Raw genomic sequence first — 18753 nt, 5'->3', positions numbered from 1 at the left:
TATGATCTAATAATATAATAGAGCAATGCAACATCAAAAGTAGATGTTTTTATCTTTTAGAGATTAAATATATTCCCAAATCAAATAATTTTTGTGGAAATAGTCTTCCTGCAAGAAGGTATGATGACTGACTTCCCTTGAGTCAATTAGTAATGGAAACAAACGGCAAAACATCAGCAGTACTTGGGAAAAATTATTCCTTTTTTTGATCACTTCTAGCAGCCATGGTTTGGGAGAGAGGAACTTTAGAGGAACAGACCAGTTTTTCCCTGCAGCCATAGCAAAGCTCTGAGGGATCCCTGCAGTGCTGCTGGAATCTGTCCCTAGCAGCAGGGAGCCTTTGTGGTTAGAAGGTGAAGGTATGAGAGTGCCCCAAAACGATGCTCTGGCAACATCAGCGCCTGAAAACCATGGAAATCAATATGTGCAACAGCTAACCTGGATGAGCCTTTCATGTACATTTCCCTTCAGGGGCTCTTCTGCGATGGGTTTGATTAAGGCTCAAGTTATGAATCTATAAATATGGTATTTTTTGTCATTATGCCTGTTTTGTATTAAACTTCTGCAGCCTTTTTTCCCCTTGCCTCTCCCCCACACTCCCTCCAGACCACCCCCCACCTTTCTCTCTGTGTGTCTCTCTCTCACCATTTTGGCAGCTGTGCACTGCCTTGACAGCATCAGAAATAAAGGTAGAAGAGTTGGGAGAATGGGGGAAGGGTGAGATGTTCTTCTACCATCACAATATTTGGGGTCTCTGTGGTGAGTGAACTGAAAGAGTGGAGAGGTATTGCTCAGAGGAAAAAGACAAAACCCAAGATTACAAGTCTTGTCCATCCTAGAGATGAGGAAGAACATCTACAGGCAAAAAAATAGCTGTCTTCTGATTTCCTGTGGGGAAGGAGCCCACATTCAGATGTGCACAGTAAATCTGTGACCTCTAGTCCTTATTGGTCTGTAAAGTCAGGAGCCAGACACCACAGGAGCATGTTCAGTGTAGGATGGGCATGTGGGTCACCCATGGGTGGAGGGTTTTCCCATGTCATTACAAGCTGAAGAAATAGTTTTTAACAAAATTTTATTCCAAACTGAGAAAAGTATATTCTTTTATTTTGCCTGTCTCCTGAATTTGCTGGATCTGTGAAACTGCTTTGAACACATTATATCAGTATAAGAAATGGATCTAATTCTTGGGGTTTTCTAACAGAGAGTTTCTCTCTAGCACAATTGTGTGTGTTTTCTCATCTTACACACCAAGCTCTACAAAAGAAAAATCAGATCCAAGCGCCTGCTAGTCCTTTTGTTCATCTAGAAAAAAAAGCTTAAAAAAAAAGGCCTAAATAGTTTCAGGTATGTGGATTTAATGACATGGAGAACAAAGCCTGTGGACTTATTTTGGATTATACTCTATAACCAAGACTAGAACTTTGCCAAGTATGCTCCCCCTGGACTTTCCATCACTTTGTTTTACTTGTTACTTAGGACGTGTGGATCCTAACTCTTTGAACACTTGCCTTCAGAGGAATTAAATTAGATTATTAGTAGCTTTCATCCTGCAGTCCCAGTTGCTCAGACTTTGGCAAATGTCCTTCCACAGAGGAGCAACCTTTGTGACCTGCAGGGTGAAATGCAGAGAAGGCTGATGAGACAAAGCCCACACTGATTCACTGTGATGAGTAACTAAACAAGCCATTAAAAATGAAAGGTTTTCTGCTTCTCAAGCACAGAGATGTGTCTGATCTCCAGGGTGGGTGGGTGTCATCACCCTTCTCCACAGCACTGGGAACAGTGCTTGGCCCTGAATCATTCTCAGCAGATTGTGCAGCAAAATATCCCAGAGCAAGGATGATTCTGAAGGGAAAGGTTGTGTGGCTTTGCTGTTCGTTTTTTTCTGCTGTTTTGTTTGTTTGTTTTGGTTCTTTATTTATTTATAAGAGAGAGTTTTGCTATAGAAAAGAGGCATTTCTAGGTAGGTGCTGGTGGCTTGCAGTTAGGGAAGACTTTCACTTCAGAGAGGGTGGGATTTGCTTAGGTGAAGCCACAGACCAACTGGGATGTGTAAGAACAGTTTGCTCTCACCCTGCTTCTTTCCAGGGCTGCATCTTCAGCAGACTGTCAGATCAGGTCCTAAATGTCTCCCTGAATCATTTCATCACTCCTAATTAACCTCAGTTACTCTGCTCACCTGAGTTTCTAGGGAAGATGGGATTTGCTTTTCTAATACATTGTCCAAATTTGCATAAGCAAATCACTTTAAAGAACTGTTTGAGGAAGTAATTTAGGAAAACTCCTACAGAAATGAAGTGTCCTTCAGTAGCCAGCACTCCACAGTGCTGCAGGGCAATGGAAGCCCTGTGATCCCTCAGAGATCTCTTCTCCTGGAAGCTGTCCCAGAAGCAGGTAGGAGCATCCAGGGTTGTCTGGCAAAGGTTTCTTCCAATTTTTCACAGTTCTGCTGGCATAAATCACCAGAGGTCCCTTTGGTAGAGTCCAAACCGCTCTGCTTCAGACAGATCAGTTTGCAGCCATGGCCTGATCGACATCTCCCATGGCAGATGCACCCATCAGCTCCTTCTGGACCTCCCCTGCCACTGGGAGGTGATGCCTGCAAACCTGGGATGCTGCAGGAGGGACAGTCAGCTCGGCTGGTTGGAAGGCAAGGTGACCTGATCAAATTCCTTGCTTTGCTGAGTCAACACACAGGTATTAAGCTCTTAAAATCTCCTTTATATATTTCCAGTGGGCTGGGACACAACCTCTCATTCCCTTTGAAGAACTACCCAAAAGCTCATGTTATAAAGAGGCTGTTAGTATGATATGAGAATTAATGCAGCACAAACCATCATCTGGGGACAGCCATTTCTTATTCACTGAAATCCAGGGGATATTTACTATGGCTTCTCTCTTTTTTTTTCTTTTTCCCCCAAGCAGAAGAAGAACAACATTGCAACAGCCTGGTTGTTCTAAAATTTATTTGTAATGTCACCTGCCTGCAAGTGCTGCTGTGCCAGAAAGGGTGCAGACACAAGCCAGTGGGCAAATCAAAGGCAGAGGATTGGGTCCTGGGAACAAAAATAGAGACCAGCCCTTCTCTTTGTTTTCACAAATGCAAATGTCCCTTCAGGTTGCCTCTACTAAACTCTGCAGAGCAAAGGACACAGCAGCCCAAGGACAGCAGCACTGTAGATATGAAAAAAAGATTTGCATCCAACTTCCAGGTGCTGGTGGTTGTCCCTGGTCATGCCCAGGTCTCTGTTCCAATTTCAGCACAGATCCAGGGGTCCCAGTTTCCTGCAACAAGCATCTTCCTCCAAACACACAGGCTGGGATGAAGAGACCCCCAGAACTCTCCTTCTGTCTCTCCTGCATAGTCACAGCCACGTCATGGCAGCAGTGACACCATGACAGCCCCAGCAAATGCAGGTCAGCAGGTGCTGCACCTCCAGTGGGAGATGAGATTAAGGAGCTGCAGGTAGCACAGGAACTGATATTTCCTTTGGCACGTTGGTTTTCAAATCACCCTGTAGCTTCAGTTCAGTTTGTTCTTGACTCAGCCAACTACTACTGTGAACATTAAGAAAACAAACCAAATAAACAAGCAATCTGAGTTTATTGCTCTGAAATTTGCATACATATATATAAATTTTAGCGGGGCCAGTGCACAATTCAACACTTGATGCCCACTCAATTGTAAAGAAACAGGAAACTATAACTATGCCAAGCACTTTTCTAAGGGAAATGTGTATATAAAAGTCATAGATGTATTGATACATACATAAATGTGCTTGTATATGTATATTGGTGTGGATATATGACATATAATCCATTTTACATGTGTATAAAAGATGTGTGTAAAAGGCAGCCAGCAACCTCACAGGCCAATAAAATCACACCCCGGGTGTTCCAGCCAGAAAGCATAGGGAATTTTATTACATTTGTTATTGAGTTTGGCATGTAAATCACCCCTTACCTGGTGCTACCCATAATATTAATCAAGAAACAGCACTGCAAAGAATTTGAGATGGTTTAGTCCTTGTAAAGGACACATGAGAAGTATATGAGCCCTTCCAGTGGGAGCATAGAGGACACTGCAAACACCCAGACAGAGTTATGCTAGAGGTCTGCTGGAAATTAAAGGGTTTTCTCATTGGAAGATTGAAGCTGTATGAAGATCAAAGCCTTTTGAAGAAACAGATTGATTTTGGCAGCATCTTCCCTTTGGGAAAAGTGAAGTGAAATGTCTTGCTTGGAACTGTCAGTCGTGTCTCATTCATGCCAGTCATTCAGTGCCTCACATGTCTTCTTGAGAGACATTGCATTGTGGCCAGAAATTACACTGCAGACTGGGATGGGGAGACTACCTGGGATCAGATTCAGTACAGCAGGATTGGGGAACTGCAAAAAACCACCAGGGTTTGCTCCAGAACGTCAGCCAACTGCAAACAGCTCCCCACTGCTGAAATGAGCTCCATAATTGATTTCTCACTCTCCATCACTGTTTTTCTTCACGGTGCTACATGAAACTGTAGAAAATACCAGAGTTGTCTGAGGGACACTCCATTTCTCAGTTAGTCTCTAGCTGATAAGGCATTTGAAGAATTGTGTTATCCACATTTTTTAAAAGCTCACTTAGCATAGAAGAGGTGCTGCAGGAGGCCATTACTTTACAAACCCATATGCACAACTGCTAGCAAATGGGCTAGTTATGCTCTGAGGAAGTTTGTATGTGTATAATGAGCAAGGACCAACTACTAGCAGAACCCTCTGTGGGCAGAGAACTACTGAGTTATTGCAATATTTGGCTAAGCTGCACTCAGCTGTTGTTTCTCAGGTTAATCTAATCATCCTCATGAAGTTTGCAGAGAAGAATTAGATTCAGGCACAACCTAGCACAGCCAGGCCAAAGAGATGTTCTCAGACTATATTCTATTTCCAGTTCTGGTCTGCCCTGCACATGTGCTGAACAGCAATCCTTCTCAGCTTTTTCTGCCATTCCTTTTTCCTTCCTCCATTACAAATTAATGTTTAAATTGCTGTAAAGGTCCTTAATGTCCCTGACATTGCCCTTCCATTTTGGACTGTAGACTGGCATGCAGAGAAAGGAAGAGAGGAGCTGGAGAGAGAGTTACAGTGTGTGACACACACTTACAAACCTGCTCTTGTACAGGTGCTGCCAGCTGGGCTGGGGTGTGATGTGTGACTGCCAGGGCTCTGCTGTGTCACCCCCAGCCCCTGCCTGTGATTTCTTCTCCTCTGGAGTAGGTATGTGTTGGCAACAGCCACTCCACATCTGTCCCTTAGTGCTACAGGGTGTCAGTTGTCCTTCATTCAATGAACACTGCTAAAGCAAAGGGGATTGAAATTACCTACATGCTTGGCTGAATCCAAGTTTCAGATGAAAAAAAAACAACAAAGCAAACTTTAAAAGTACTTCAGCACTTCAGGTTGCCATTTAAAAATTAAAATACTTTCCTTTTTCCTTCTAAAGGAAACTTGTCTAAAAGGTAATTAAGACAGTAAAATAATTTTAGGAAAAAGAAATGGTTCTGTGATGATTACTTTTTTTTTTACTGTTGTATTACAGTTCAGTTCAATCCAAATCAATTATCTCATCCCTTCCCTAAGTTTCCTAAATTTGGCAGTTTCAACTGCCAAAACCTCAGTCTCTTTCCAGTTACTTTCCATCCATACTCTCAGTCAATATCGTCTTCCTGTTCTCACCACTTACTGTTTATTGAGACTGGATCACTTTGCTCCTCCTGTGATCTATGTGTCCCTTCACCATCAACTTCCTCAGTTCCCTCAAATGATTGTTTCTGAGGCTGAAGTCTTTTCAGTATCCCTGCTCTAATCTCAATATCAAGCAAGGGCAGAGTGTGTCTTCAGGAAGGAGACCTTCACAGGAGATCCTTTCACTTGTGAGTAGGACAATGGCCAGGTCCTCAGCTGCTGTAACCTGGAACAGCCCCAATACCTTCACGTGGGTCTGAGGTGTTTTACACACCTCTGAAGAGGTGGTTCATCCAGAAAGAGCACAAGACACTCTACAGGGGGAGAGGTGAGCATTGCCTTGCCTGTGGCTGATGTGTAGCCAGCTTTGTTCTGTCTATCACTTTTATTAGACTTGTTTTCCTCACAGGCAAACCTCTTGCAAGCCTTCTATTTGGGTAATCTGCTCTTCATCACCCTGCGCATTTCAATCCACATATTTACACGACTGAGACTATGTGAGAAATTAGATCCACATCACCCCACATCTGTACTCCCACTCTGGAAAGTATTTCACTGCTGGGCTGTCAGGAATCATTACAAACCTGAGGAGCAAACACCCTCATATGAATGCCTTCAACTTGCCTCCAGGACCAGAGATGATGTATGAGCTGTGATAGGCTCTCTGCTTCCCCTGATGCTCAGAAACACAACTTCTCTCTGGAAGGAGGATGCTTATTGCTTAAACACATCTGCACTCAAGAACCAGAGAGTGATAAAGCCCTGAGCCTCCCGTTGCTGTGAGGAGTTCCATGGCCCGTGCAGCCCAGAGCACTCGGACAGAGGTATGACCATTGCTCCTGGTTAGGGAGGAGCAGAGGCCTGTGAGATACTGCAGCAGTAAGTCCTGGCCTGACAGATGGCATCTTGCTTCCAGAGTGACCCTGTGTGCTGGGGCACTGTGCTCACCTGCCAGTGCTGTGCTCTGGCTGCTGAGTTTATAGGGCATGGTGTGATGGTGTCACCCGGCAGGGCCAGCTCCTTGCTCACTCCACAGCTACTGCTGCCCATCAGGAGGCTTCCTGCAGCCCCTCTCCTTATCTCCAGGGTAGAATATGGGTGACAGCTTGTCCTCACCTCACAAAGGTATTAGGAGGTAAATGCCTTAATGTAAGAATGCTAAAGCATCTGAGTGTTTCCAACAGCTGCCACTTCTGTCGAGACCCAGCTAAGCAAGGCATGAAAATGATGAGTGTGTCTTTCAAATGCACAAACCAGTCCTTAATTTTCTGCTTTTGTTCCTCCAGTTAATTTTCGATGGGTGAAATCCATCTTGACAATTTTTTCTGCTGATAATTGCATTTAAAAAAAGAAGCCAATGGAAAAGGGTAAATAGCAGTGAGAGGAGACCCTGCTTGATTAGTCCTCAGTGTCCACTTCTTCAACATGAAGAAATTGTGGAAAGGAATTTTCAAAGCAAGTAGTATTTTTAAGAGAATTTGAATAATTACTTTCTTGGGAGAAGGGGAGAAATCCATTGAGGCAAGAAATTAACATCCATCAAAGTGCTTCATCAGAAGAGGAGTGCTAGTCACAAGAGCTGCTGCAGGATCCCAGGGCTGCAGTGGCTGCATGGTGTCCCTCAGCCTTGGTGGCCTGGGTGGCTCCCTGGCAGGTCCTGTGGCTGCACAGGCATCCAAGAAAGAGCTTTTCCCTCTCCTGAGCCCCCCAGCCCAGCACACCTCTGCCCTGACCCCTCCCTCCTCCTCACCTGGCTCTGAAAGGAAAGGAAAAGGGGGCTCAGGAATGCCCCAGGAGAGGTTCATGTACAGCCACTCTCGGTTTCCCACCAGCACGTGAAATCCAAGCCCTCTTTCTCTGTCATGGCCCTTTCAAGGGTTTCTGTGGTTTATGTCAGCTGGTGGGTGACACAATGTCATGTTCAGAATTAATGAGGCCAGTGAGGCCAGGAGAATGACATTAGACTAAATGCAAATGCAGTGCTCACAGCCAGCCCAGACCTTTGCCCCAACACCAAATGAATTCAAGGCTAAAACTTGGAGCAAATAGCCCAGGGCATGACCCAGTTATGGTTCACACTAAATCCAGACCTTGAACTTGGGAAAACCTTGTTATTTTTTACTTTTAATTTTCATGCACTACTTATTTTCTGTCTGAATGCCAGATATGAAAGAAGAAAGGCAGAAATCCTGCAAAGGAGGTCATTCTTCAGCTCCCACCAGTCAGACCAGAAGGGAGAGCAGCTAAATAGTCTAGATGTATTTGAAAAATTTCCAGCATTCATTTGCAGAGTCTCCAAATCTGTATCAATTCCCAGTAATCATCTAATCTCTTAGGTCTTTCATGCAAATTGGTCTCAGCAAAGTCTACTCCATCACAGAAAAAGAGACCTTGTCTCCTAGGGCTGAAACAAAAGAGAATGGAAATAAATATTCAAAGAACCTGTGCACGGGGTCTTTATGCAGCTTAATGCCTCTGAAATGAATTCAGAGCAGCCATAGCCTCCAGCCAGTCAACAGGTTCTTGAACTGGATAGGTGGGCAGAAGGCACATTTAACCTTTATTTTGAAATGCAGCAAAAGACAAAATAAACAAGCCAAAGCAAAGAAGTACTGAAAAACAAAAATGAAAATTCAATGCAGTTTTTCTAGGCATGAAAGTTCCTGGTGACAAACTTTGGCCAAAGGCCTCACTTTCAGAAAGTCTGTTCAAAACAAAAAAACCCAAACAAAAACAACAAAAAACCCACCCAAAAACAAAAACAAACCAAAAAATTGCCATATATTCTGTGAATTTTATTTGCTATTAGAGCACTAGGGTTAAGCTTACTTTTCATTTCTGGTTGGTGATGTTATTTGATTTTTTCTTTCCCTTTCTTAAGCAGCCTGAATACTTTCTATGATGAAATCCTTGTCTTTTCCTTCCCAGTGTAATTTCTTTCCTTCCCCACTTAGAGAGGTCCATTGCTGAGGCAGAGATAAGCATATGTTCCCAGAGCATCCACAACTCCTACTGACTTCAGCATCCTCACTGAAATGAAACTACAAAATTCAGAATTAAAATGAGGTTCAGATTTCAGCTGTGCTGTTTGGAAGCTGGGCTGACTTTTAAAAGTGTACAAAATGAAGACTGGGCCATAGTGCTCCCAGCTGGCAGATACTATTCTGTAATAGTTTTGCCTAGCACTGCCCTCCATAAAGAAAGAAATCCTGTGTCCAGAGACCTGTTAAGTGAATAACTCACTGCACAAGGAAGCAGGTTCTCTCTGTGAGCTCTGCATAAAGCTTGCATCTGCACATATCTTTCTTTTTCTTGGGTCGGTTTTACTCCTGATGGCTTATTGCCAGTGCAGGGTTTGCTTGTGAAATTCACATGGGAGTAGTTTTAAAAGCCTAAAAATCAATCATGAATTTAAGCTTCCCCCATGGCCCCACTCTTTCTGTAGGAATAACACCCCTTCATCACCCTCCCTTCTCCTCAGTTTGCATTGCTCTGGTAAGTTATTTATCAATAAAAATTCCACAGCCAACACATAATTGGATTTCTATAAGAGCTTTCAAAACTGAGCTGCAAGAGGCAGACAATTAACTTGGCAGAGGAGTTAGCACTTCAGCCTTGCATCTGTTTTCATTGCCTGCTTCTTTCAGAACAATCATTTTCTCATTTTATTCTGGTTGTGGAAGGAGCAGGTGAAAACAAGCCAGTTTCTTTAGCAGCCAGCTCTGGTGGTTGGCTGGATACTCATTGGGGGACCAGTCAAGTAAAATGCTGGAAACCTCTGCTGGTGATGGGTTTCAAACTGGTGATTAATGGGAAGCGATTCAGGTAAGATAAGAACACATAAGAGGCTGGAGACTTATTTAACAGTACACCTCATCTGGAAAATGCAGTGTCACAGGTGAGATGGGAAGCACCAATAGTTTGGCCTTTACCCCCAGCAATAACACTGATCTGGACCAGAGAAGCTGCCTTCTGATGAATGGTGTGAAACACAAATTCAGAGCACTTGCATCCTCCATCTGCCACCACAGACTTTCCCACAGCATAGGACAGACATCCAAACTGCTCAAACCAACCAGCTCCTTAAAGCAGCATATATGAGTCCTTTCCAGGTTGATTTCTACTCCTTTCCTTCGCTTCATTTTTCCAAACCTTTGTATTAGAGGGGCAGAGGAGGCTACACTCTTCCCTGAGGCAGGTGAATGATGCAGATGGAGATGGAGATGCAGATACTGATGCAGATGAAGATGCAAATGTGGATAGATGGCACCAGGAGTCTGACTGCTCTCCCCTCCCTCACAGGCCCTCTCACAATGCTGTCCTGCCTCCCACAGGGCTGTGCATAGCCCAAGGGCAGAGGTTAGCAAGCAGATGGATTTTTAGCTGTAAGGAACACAGGCAATCCAGACTGGTGCACGGCTGGTGGAAGGCAGGGTGTCACCAGTGCCACTGGCAGCACTTCTCAGCATTGCAGCTGGCAGTGCAACCAGACAGTGTTGCCACCATTGCCCAGTGTCCAGCAGAAGACCAAGGTCCTGCACTGCTGGGCTGTGCAGTGAGCTTCCTGACTTCATTACAGGCTTGCAAGAGAGCAAAGCTGGGAGTGACTTGGTGCCACCGGGTAAATCCCTCTGGGCTCACCAGGTGATCTCTCCCTTTAGCCACAAGTGCAGTTCTCTCACCCAGGGCAGTTCCTGTCCTGCTGGGGCTGGGATCCATTCCAGAGTAGCCCCTGCAATGTTTCCATTCTCCTGCAGTTTGTTTCACCTCTGCCCCACCGTGGCTGTCAGCTGCTCCTCTCCCCAACACCTTTTCCAATAGTTGTCCTCTGTCAATCCAGGAGTGGAGGTACCAGAACTCCTTCCTATATCCTGCAGGCATTTCCTTCCCTCTGCTGTCAGGTGCCATGCTCCAGAGCTCTTTTCCATCTTGCACACAGCAAGCCCATTCACAAAGCCCTGACAAGGGCTGGGGCTGAGTTTGATCTCCTGGCTGGCACCACAGAGGAGTGGACTGCCTTTGGTTGCAGGGATGTGCAGGCATTTCTGATGAAGCAGGCAAGCCTACAAATTAGATTTGGGTCTAAACCAAACTTTCAACTCCAAACAGTTCTGAAATGAAGCTCAGGGCTGAATTGGGCTTAAAGCTTGGCTTGGTTCCTGCTGTGAAAAGGACCCAGGGCTAAGCACCATGAGCACCTTTGGAGCTGGGCTGTCTTGAACCCTTCAAATAAAACACAGACTGTATTTTTTAGCTTTCCTGTCTGAGATCTTAGAGCTGCACTCCAGCAGAGCTTGAGGTGAGGAGTCTGCAAGCCAGTGTCCTGGCCTGGGCCACCCACCTCTGTGTCCTTCTGCTAGCAGTGACCAAGAGGAAGGCCAGTTTTCTGCTGCAGGAATGTAATTGCTTTACAATTTGCTTCCTGTTTGGACAAAACCAGCAGACCAAATTACTAAACCATTTTAAAGAGAAAGAATTGAATTAGGGATGTGGAAACAGCATTTTGAAGCATTCTCAACAAAGATTAAAAAAAAAAAAAAAGCAAAACTGATGAGAGCAGCTTTTTCCATATCAAATGAATGTTTTGAAACAAAATAACTTTATTTTCCTCCAAAGCTCAACTGGAGGCAAGTTTTCTTTTTGCTTCATTTCATCTCCCTGGAATATTGAAAAACATCTGTCACAATGGGCAGGTCCCTTTTCCATCCCCACAAATACTACTTTCACTTGAAACCACATTTTCTGATAGAAAAACTTCTCAGGCAGAAAGCAGTCTTTTTGGGTTTTTTTGTGCCAGTGGACACAGAGCTGTCTGAAAATGAGCTATAACTCAGTGTAACGCCTCCATTCATGGAGAAATTCTCCAGCCATTTCAGTTCCCCTCAGTACACAGACTTGTAAAGAGAACATAAAGGCCTCCTGCTCCCCACAGCCCCAGCAGATGGAAATAATCTGCGCTGTTTACGTATCATTTTACAACCTGGGGAAATCAAGCAGGTGGTGACACAGTTACCTTTACCCAGACTTTAAAGCACTTGTGGTCCCCACAGTGCCCAAGGGCAGCTCTCCCCTCCAGCAGAGCCAGACAAAGGTAAGAGTGGATGGGTGGGCGATACAAACATTTTCTGCAGCCCCTCCTCTCCTCTGCCCCTGCAGGGACCCCCGGAGCCAGCTGCCTGCAGCAAGGAAACCCCTGTCCTCAGCCTGTGCCTTCCAGGGACTGGGAACAGCCTTCACTGGTTTTGCACCATCCACAGCAAACTTTAGAGCCAAGGCTAGAACAAAAATGCGGCTCCCAGTCTCCAACTTCATCTCTTTTTTGCCTGATATCAGTATGGCAATATGTAGTCTAGTGTTGTTATTTTTTTTACTGTAAAATTCTGGATATATCCTTCTGTAAAATCTTGGATATAAGACTATTCCTTCTTCCCTTGCAAATGATTTTATTTTACTCATTCATATATTTCTGGCTGGTCAGAAGGCAAGGGTTAAGTTATACAGTGATTTTCAAGTGAGACCACTCAGCTCTGGCAGGGTCTGTGCTCCCCACCCCTGGTCCCTGTGTTTGATGAGGTTCAGGACAGGAATGACTCGTGAAGAGAAGATGTATAGATGAGGTGATCTGGGACCTGCTTATTCCTTTATTAAATGATCAGAAAAGATTTCAGAGGTCCCTCATCTCTGCCTTGTCTTTGTTTTTGAAACATCCCTTGAGATCTGGAGGGAGAAGTCAATTATGTTTCATAAAAATACCACTTGGCTTTGTAAAAAAAATACCGTAGTCATCTTCTGTTTTTAAAGAATATTCCTGGAAAGGGAAAGAAAGTAGAGAGTGGTCTTTTTAAAAATTGTTTTAAATAAAAAGTTTCAAGTTTCAAAAAAACCCATACCTGAAGCAGAAGAATAATAAAGAAAGAAATACAGTGGAGGGAGGATGCAGGGGAGAAGAAAAGTCACATTTGTCATTTTCCAAAGTGAAGATCTAGTTTGAACAGCAAACATCATGTAATCAATTCAACTGCCCATCACTCCCTTCCCAACACATTAAAAAATGCAACTTTTGTTGGCACAGGATTTGTCTACGCACATTATGTTGTTTTAAGGGAACATGGAAGTAGTACACATCTCACACAACTGCTGTACATTGTTTCCTTGTAGAAATGCAACTTCAAGGTTGTTCATTCCAGGAGCCATCTGGGGATGTCCCGTGCCAAAGTGAGACATCTTTATTTTGATATAATCTCGTTTACATTGAAGGTTGTACATCTCACCCATAAGTACAAGCCCCACATTCCTGACCAAAGCTGTTGTGGGCTCACAGAGCTGGCCTTAAAACGAGTTAGTCTTGCTACAGAAAAGGCAACCCCTTCGTGAGGGCCCAGTTTCCAAGCTCCCCTCTAAGCCTTTCCAACCATTTCTGAATGCAGCAAGGCTACCAAAGAAGAAAGTGCTCTTTCAGTTCATGGTTCTATCGGTACCAGGGTGTTTTCTGCACTGGCCTCATGCTCCTGTCTCACATAGCTCCAACAGAAAAGCATTAGGCCAAAGAGTATTTCCTTGTAGTGAAAGGAAAGCTGTCAGGCAGACAGTACCAAGGCAGTGCCAAGAATGGGCTGCTTGATGTGCACAGCCTGCAGGACTGCTCCTTTCAGCACTGCTGATAGGATGGACAATAATCCAGTCAATAGCATGAAGATATCACATCTATCAGTGGGGACACTGTCCCAGAAGGAAGCTCTGGAATCAGGAGTGTGATTGGAGGCAGGAAGAGAGATTACAGCCTAAGAAAACAAGCTGAGCAAGAAGACATTGAAAATAGTGGGACTTGTTATACAGCAGAGATAAAAAACAAGGACTGTTATAGAAGTAGACAGGACTATCAGAGCTGTATAGAAGCCAGATCATCACAGAGCTTCTGTTGCTGTGTCTCCTAACACAGGAACATCCTGGATGTTCACAAATACACTGTGGAATTGAGTCATAACATTTGAATGTATCTAGAGGAATGCCTTCTCCACATGTTGCATTTGATGCCTGAAGAGAGAGGTTCAGAGTAAAATAGGATGTTCCTCAAAGCTATGGGAATATTCACTATTATATTAATGCATTTTTATAAACAAGAGTTTGGGGACAGTTATAATGTTGGCAAACAACTGCTAATAAAGTAAATTAGTAAGCAGGTTCCCCATTGGGCAGTTTCCCCCTTCCTTAGGAGCACCTGGTTCTGAATATAATCAGAGTTGGGATATTGATGCAGATGTCCCAGGCAATTTGGCAAGCCTGAGGTTTTCCCCTTCTGAAATTACTCCTTTAAGTCAACTAAGGTTCAAAATGCTCAGTTTTCTGTCTTCTGTCCTCTGCATTTTCTCAATATCTACTGCTGATTTCCTTACCCAGGGCTGGCGTTAGCGCACCAGGGTCCTCTGACCTCCATCCATGCTCCTATAAACTGCAAAGGCTGTGGTTAGTGAGAGTACTTTTAGACAGATTTCTGTTTCTAGCCAGGACTAGGTTTGAGGCATTTCCAGATCAGTCACAAACCTCTGGAGGAAGTTGGGGCTTGGGGGATTTGCAGCTTCATTTTTCTCTCTATAGAAGCTGGAATAACTTGGATAAACTGTGGTTAATCAGTACAACTCCTTGTGCTTATCTGCCCCAAACCCAGGCTGCCTACTCACTACTATTTCCCCAGCACTAGTTTTCACCAGACATAATCACAAATATTCTTGTTTTCTGATAAGATGCAGAGGAGAAAAGTTGATTCAGAAAAGTTTTTCATGCACAGGCAGCTGGGGCTGCTGCTTGTGCCCACAGCTGATGTTTGAAGGGGCCTGCCAGAGCCGGATTGAATTCCAGCTCAGCTGGAGAGATAGGGAGCTGAGGAAGCGTGACTTCTGAAGAGCAGAGATAGCCAGGGATAAACACTTGTAAGCCACTGAAGTAGGTCTCTTGAATTTCTCTTCCCAACAGCACTGTGAAGTGTGTGCATGAGAGGGTGGCACAAGAAAAATGAAGAACTGACTGGAGGAATTGCACACTTCTGAATGAATGCTGGACTGTAGTGGATTTTTGGTGAGCCTGGTAAATTTAGCAAGTTTTAGGTTTGTAAGGGGAGCAGAATTATTTTAGGAGTTTTCTTTTGCTGAAGGAAAGATCTCTGCTCCCTGGTGGGCTTTCCCACACTCCCCATAGATCCGTATCTCTCCTGATGTGGCTGGGCAAGCACTCTCACCTCCCTCTTCTCCTCCTGCCTCCTTCCCTGTCTCTACCTTGAGTTGCCTTGCAGTGCTGTCAGTCCATCCCTGCTCCCTGCACTTCTGACCCAGGGACTGGACAGGGGAAGCCCCGGGTTCCTGCAGGCACCTGTTAGAATTCCCAGATCTGCAGAGTGCAAGGCTGGCTGCTCAGGCTGGCTTGGACCAGCACTAGGATCCATCATGAGGACCTGCTGAGGCTGGGACAGCAGAACTGCCAGCTCTACATCAGATTGCCACCCTTGGACATGGGGAACACTGGGGAATAAATCCTAGAGTACAGGAGACAAGACTACATGTTCACATACATTAATTTACATCCATTTCTGGTTCTCCTAGCTTTTTTGAAGACATTTATTTATTTACTTTCTCATGTAACCAGTGACATTAATAGTTTAGCAGCAGCTGCTGCCAAAAGAACGATCCAGTTTACAGGCTCAGTGAAGAATGACCTTTTACATTATTGGAGATAAATAAATCTTTGTTCCCCAAGCAGAAGAAATTATTTCATTCAGGAAAGTAACTAAGAAAAGAAATGTCTTCTCTCAAAAGTGTTCAAGAAGTGCTAGTAATGCAGAATGCAATCACTACAACAGATTTATTTAGCCCTTTTCCCTCCATCACTTGTCATATACTTTTAAAAATAAAATGACTCCCAAAGGGACCAATTCACAAGACATTTATACAAAGTTATATCCAGCCAAAGCAGATGGAATGCAGATAGAGCAGGATATGACAGGGGAGCAGATGTTTTCTAATCATTCCCGCATCATTTCTGGTCACTAGCCAGTTGTATTGGGATTACCCAGTCCCCACACACAGGCAGCATGGCTTTGCACTCTGCAGAGACATGTGGTAATCCAGATGCCTGCTTGGGAGAAAAATTAGAGTCTCAGCACTGGTATTTTTATGATACCTTGCTGTTGCACCTCATTTAATTGGTAAACAAAGGGAATGAGCATCGGAACTTAAATCACACTTTTCACAGCCATCTCCAGCACTGGTATGGCTGCCCTGGAGCCCTCTCCACCTCCAGGAGATGTGAGCAGCCCTACAGGGCTGTGTGTGGTTCCCAGCTGGCTCCTGGCCATTGTATCTCGATTCTCCTCTGGGATAATATAATTTTTGCATGCTCACTGGCATTTCTAAGTCTTTGAATTCTATTAAATTATTTGGTTGTTTGTGGTTTTTTTGCCCCTGAAGACCGAATAATTCTTCTACCTGTATTCTGAGGGAAAGAAAAAAATCACTTTTATCTTCATTTAGACAGTGGATAAGATCCAAGTGGGTTCTAAAGGAGAAAAATTTATTCCAGACAGACCTGCCATGAAATCTCCCCATTCATTTACATACATGCATATATCTGTGGAGACAGGCACAGAGATGCCCACATACATCATCTATCTCTGCATCTATATACATTCACACATAGTGCACTGCAAAGATATGCAGAGACAGCTCCGTGGTGCTTTAGCCCATTCTGTCATGGAATCCAACCACAATGACATTTCCTGGGTTAAGGCAGAGCTGCTTTCATTCAAGATGTTGAATGGATTAGAAATCCCCCTCTCCATGACCTGCACTTTACTGTATGAAGGTTCCTGTTTATTTGCAGTAAAGTGGCATCTGAAGTGGGCAAACAGATTTGTGTTTTTTCACAAGCTCCTGGGTAGGTTTGTGCCTCCTGAGGTTAAGGCTGTGTGTTCTGCCTTCCCTACACCAGTCCCTCATGTAGCTGCTCCCACCTGTGCCTGCAGGTACTGCACTCAAACCTCAAGTTAGGGCTTTAACCAGTTTAGGCACATCTGAGAACAGTCCTAAAATCTTTATAGTACACTCCATACACATACATCCCTATGTGTAGGCACAAGTATTGTGCTGGTCTACATAGGTACAACCTTTCCTTTCCGGGAACCAGCAGATAAATTTCTGCCTTTAAAATAAATCAAGAGGTTTTTATAAAAACTTCTTGGGTAAAGGACTGTGATTTTAGTGTAGACAAGGACCAGTCTGGGAAGTATCATTGAAAAGGTTGCCTGTATTAAGGATATTAGATGCTGTACAGAAAGAAGGTGATGGCCTTGTGAATGCTTTCATACTGAGAGATAATAGAGTGCAATCATTTTCTTCTTTGGCTTTCTTGACTTCAGCAGCAAGGAAAGGGCCTAAGTCATGAACATGATTTGTAGGAGACTTTTCACTGTCTCCAGAGACATAGATGAGAATCACAGGGCAAACAGAGGTGATAGAGAGTCCATCAGCCAGCTCAGAGACAGAGAGATACTGGGCTGCCTGGGAAAAAACTGGAAGGCAAAATCCTGATGCTCAGGAGTTGAGTGATGTTATCACTGCTGATAGTGACACACAGATAAATGCCTCAGACCAGCTGGACTCAGTCTGTGAGATCTCATGCTAGGGCTTCATATGTCTAAGAGTTTCCATCCCTTAGCTGGATTTGTGTAGGACTTGGCTTCTAGTCAGACATGGCCAGCACGTGATCCTTCCCAATGTCTTTCTAGGAAGCAGTGGGACTGGCATGCTCCACTGCCTTTGCCAGCCTTGGCTGGGAAATGCTCCTTGAGCAAATGGTGTTTAATTGCTCTCACATACCCAGGGAGGAGACTTGAGGTGGCTCCTGGCAGGGGCCAAGTATGCCTGGAGGTAGATGGAGAATCAGGTTTTGTTACTGCCTTTCTCAGCCCCCTCCTGGTGTCCAGACAGCTTTGCTCTTCAGATCCCCTCAGCCAAGCCCTGCTCATGAGGGTGCAATTTAGAGCAGACTTTGTGTGGGTGGGTCAGCTCACAGCAGAGTGATGCTAACCTGAGCACACAGCCAACAGCTTTGCTTTCCCAAGGATGATGCAAAGATAAAACAAATTACAGCTAAAAATTATTTTTCAACATGAAATCTGGAAGTTGTCAGGAGCATGGAATTGCAATTACAATTCTGTCCTGCTCTCAGCCACACCATTAAAAGAAGGTCACCAGGATCCTTCTATTGATGACAGCAGACGTGGCTATTGCTCTAGGAGTGGCAGCTGCAAGAAGTCATCAGGCAGAGGAACTTCTTTACAGAAAATTGTTTCATTTTTCCAACCTGGAAAATATTGCTTGTCATGAAAACAGGACCAGTCAGGAGGTATAAACTCTGCAAGGGCAATAGACCTAGCTTGAAAAATTCATATCCACTCCTGACCTTTCTGTTTTCACCTCTGAGAGATCATTTCCAGGGAATAAATATCCCAGTAATTTGTGAATCCATTGGGCAGTCACAGCCCTTTCATGGTCTTCTTGTAAGCTTCAGACATCCACAACAGATGAACATACACCAGCATCTGAGTCAGGGGTTACAGTGGGTGCAGTAGAGGTCAAATATAAAAGTCTCCTAAGTGTTGCCTGTGACTTTAATTCAGCAAAACCCCGAAGCATGTGCTTTGCCTGAAATTGTGACACAAGCAATAGTGACTTGTCTACTTAAAGCTGGGATTGTGGTTAAGTACTTTGTTGGCTCGAGGCCAGCATGTGCAGCGTGAGGATACTCAGCAGTAATCAGCAGTGGGGACTGAATGCACACACACGAGGGGTGAGGACATCCCCCTGATGCCTGAAGTGAGCTCTGCAGGCAGCCTCTGTGAAGCAGGCTGTCACAATAACCTCTAGAAGGAGGCAGCAGAACGACTGCCTGGGTTCAGCCTGGCAATGCCTGCTGGCACAAGGATGTGCCCCCCTGTATAACTTAGGTTGGTACCTTCACCATTGGGGGGCTGTGTCC

Source organism: Parus major, chromosome 6 (assembly GCF_001522545.3).
Source record: "Parus major isolate Abel chromosome 6, Parus_major1.1, whole genome shotgun sequence".
NCBI classification, from domain to species: Eukaryota; Metazoa; Chordata; class Aves; order Passeriformes; family Paridae; genus Parus; species Parus major.
Note: the sequence above shows the minus strand (reverse complement) of the source record.